Genomic DNA, 4059 nt, shown 5'->3' on the forward strand with positions numbered 1-4059 from the left:
GTTTGACTGGTGTTTATTTTTTCTTTCTGTTGAACAATTTAAGGCAACATTTCCCTTTTAAAAATATTTGAAATAAATAATTATGCTTTTACAAAACTTGCTTCAGAGGGTTTTGTTTGTTAAAGCTCATTGTCAATATGTAACCTTTATTCTTAATTTATTCTTAAATCTAACTTTAAGTTGCATTCTCTATAATCACACATACTGTATTTACTGGGGCCCTGTGATGGACTTGCGACCTGTCCAGGGTGTACCCCGCCCCTCGCACTGTGACTGCTGGATATGGGCACCAGTGACCCACGCAACCCTGAAAAGGAAGAAGCGTGTACAGATGGATGGATGGATGTATTTACTGGTTGACATGAATAACTCTCACATTCAGCACATGAGCACAAATAGAAACAATAGTGATTTCTGATTTAGGTGAATTCTTCAGTAAAATGGAGGTATTATTAATCTTATCATTCGCAAATTTTACTGAAATAACTTCTATAAATACATTTGWTATTTAATAGAGTTTATAGCACATTGATAACAATCCTTTGGTCTTAAATTTGTTTTTTAGAAACATGTGGAACACAAAGCTGAGCGATGAGGCAGCTTCAGGTCTCTCCAGGAAGCAATAATCCAACTGACGATAAGAATCTGAATGAAGGGAAAAGGGAGGATGGGAGACTGGGGGGGCTGACAGCAGAGGGGTTTCTCCTTTTCATCCGGCTCTACTTCAGACAGGCTATTTCTCTACTTTAACTCAAAGAAATACCTGTCTGACACTGAGCTGACGYACATTAAATAAACCATTGCTAGTAATGAGTTAACTTGATTTTGTTGTTGTTTTGTTTTGTTTTCTGAATATTTATTGGTGATAGGAGGTGAATACTTCTTCTTTGAGGCTTTTTAGAGAACATKTATAAACAAGCATAAAATATGCTAYGAATAAAACRTTTGTATTTKCACCCAAACTTAACTGATGAAAGAAGGGGGAAAAATAATTAATGCACAAATTATAGGAAACATTGAGATTGGGTGGTGGGGGAGATTTGAGGTATCTCTCTCTGAGGAGGACCTCAACACCTGTCGGAGCCGACATTCCTGCACATTCCTGGGATCCGACAGACAAAGTGTGGTGAGAAGGCCAGGAACTGACCTTGGCTCAGCCTGTCAACAGCAGATCTTACTGATACGGACTGAAAGGCCCCATAAATGCACAGTTATAGGAGAGCACATGCAAAACCCTCAGTGTGAACAGGTGTGGGTTCTTTATCTAAATAAAATGTCAGAATTGTTCTGCTAGAAATATTTAATGGTTTTTCTACAGGAATGCATCTGTATTATTGAAAATTTCATTTCATACAAAAAGAACAACAATAAAAAAACAGATATTAAAAACTTTTAAGCTTTTTTTTTTTTCATTTTCAAACCATCATTTCAGCAGGATTACATATTTTGTCAAGAAACTAAAATGGATCTTACTTCTGGACATTAACATGTTGACACAACACATTTTACTAAGGATTATATGCTGTGCACATCGAGCAGGCAGTGGATGTGAGATTTAAAGAAAACAAAATTAACAAAGAACATTCGACTAATCTTTTCTGGTCAAGGGCTCTGCTTTTAAATCCATAGCATARCAAGAATTCAGTTTGGAGATTAATTTATTGATACAAATGTCTGAAAAGACAGAAACTATCAAATTAAGGTCTATAATTTGTCTGACTTATCCTGCAAAGTCACAATATATTACAAAAAAACAATCTAAGGAAGCCAGCAGATTGCATTAAATCACTTTGTCACAGTCTCCCATCCTGAGCAAGTCWATTGGTGACAGTGGAAAGAAAAACTCCCTTTCACTAGGAAGAAATCTATAACATCAGCAGATGTGCAAATTATTTGTGAAAGTCATGAAAACAGAGTTTTTTTTTTTTTTGCTAATTCTCCTGTGGAGACCTGTTGCAGCTGTTGATACTGATGGTTAGATTTTTATGCATTTAATTTAATCTAATTGGGAAACATAAGCATTTAGTGTCTCACCAGCTTCATCCATTATTTTTTCCACTCCACGCCACAGATATCAACCCAAATGTAATGAAACTGTGTGAAGGGGTGAGGTTCTGATGCAAATCTAAATTACTTATTTAAAATTGTCTAATAAGACACTGCCATTGGCAAGATTTTAATGCTCAAAGCAGCTCAGACATAAGTGAATCAGCTAATGGCAAAACTCTTAAAAGTGGTAATAAAATATTATTGTCWGGTTAGAGTGAAAAAAAAGTGTTTTTCCCCCACATAATTAGGCCAGCAGTGTTTTCCAGAAGGAGAATAAATGAACTAAAACTTCACATAATGCTGTGTGTCCACCTCAGTTTCATACCACTGTGGGCTTTAAGCAGTGTAGCATTTCAGCTGTTAACAGAGTGGAGGGATGTCAGAGAGAGAGGTGGGGCTGAGGGCTCGGAGGGCGCAGCGGCCATGAATGGAGCTCATTCTCCCACAAAGGACTTCAAACGAGCCTCGCATCAATCAGCCAGGTAGAGCAGCAGTGGCTGGGCCATGCCCGGCGGCCGTCAGCCCCGGGGTTTCAGATGCACTGAGCACGCCCTCTAACATGACACACTGACAAACACACACATAAACACACACACATACACACTTTCAACCAAAGCTTCTGGTTTTCTGAGACGTTTACATCATTGATAATTAATTAAGATTTAACAGAAAAGATGCTTTTTCTTAACTTCTTTCTTTGCATACGGTGAATTCATCACACAATGCTGATACATGCAGAAATCCATCACTGACATGTTGGTTTCAAAGTGACATAAGTTAAGCATCAAACGTTATTCAGTGCATCCAACATATTTATGGATACATGAAAAAAAAAAAGGAATTCAAGGAAAACAGGAGTGGGAACCGTCTGGACTCAATAGTCCAAGAATAACAGCACCACATGGGACTTCCCCTGCCTCCTGGCAAAAATCAGCCAGTCAACCAACTCAATTTAACTTTTCCTGTCCCATAATTCCTGGCCTTGTTTATTTATGAAGTTGAAGAATTTTTCATTTGTATGCTTTAGTTTTAACATAGGTTTTGTGGATGCAGAGATAAACTATTTAATTTATGTAAAAAATAGAAATTAAAATGTATTTTTCTTTGTCAAATATACCCCTAATTTCTCCAGGTTCTCTTATTTCCTTACAGGCAATGAAAAACAGTCACTGTTTCTTTTTTTTACATCCACAATAAAATATTGTTTTATAACATTTACCCACACAGATTAAACATAGTTATTTTAACACTGGAATGAACAACTTCTCTGCAATGATTTTTTTATATTCAGTAATATTTTCATTCCATCATGTTGCTGATGTCTTCTCAATTAACTAAATTAGCTGAGAAACTAACTGAAACTTATGTCTTCWACATGATTTGATGAATAGATAATAACAGATGCTGTATAGAACACCAACAATAAACAGTTTTATTATGTCTTCGCTTTGTACGTTTATGAATCAGGAAGATGTGCAGCCACCTCTGAATATATTTGATCAAATCTGTGATAACAGCAACAAAAAAATCCCCTTACACATTCTTGCTAATAAAGCATTTACATGTTACATGTCTGCAAACAGATCTGAAAAGATACAACAGCTATTACTGGAAAAGATATTTATCTATTCTTCTGTCTGTTGTACAACAGATCCATATTTGTTTACGATTTTTCTTTCTATGAAAAACAATGCTACAGCTTCCTCGCCCTGCAGGCTCTAACCATTCAGTAGATAAGACATCAAACAAAAAACTGGTAACAGTCACATTGTACACAGACTCTATACTGTATATTGGGAGTCCAGGAAGTGGATCCTGCTCATCAGCAGTCCCTACAGCTCAGGCAGCCTCTCTGAGGTAGTGCTGGCACGACAGTGTTGCGTCTCAGCRGGCCCGTCTTTGTGTTTGTGCACCATTTCTGCATTCTCACTCCTCTGCCACGCAAGCCCCGTGTGACATCTTGTTGAGGGTCTACATTCGAGACTCTCCGTCCAACATTACACAATGAAC

The sequence above is a fragment of the Austrofundulus limnaeus genome, unplaced genomic scaffold (genome assembly GCF_001266775.1).
Source record: "Austrofundulus limnaeus strain Quisiro unplaced genomic scaffold, Austrofundulus_limnaeus-1.0 Scaffold55, whole genome shotgun sequence".
In the NCBI taxonomy this organism is placed as follows: domain Eukaryota; kingdom Metazoa; phylum Chordata; class Actinopteri; order Cyprinodontiformes; family Rivulidae; genus Austrofundulus; species Austrofundulus limnaeus.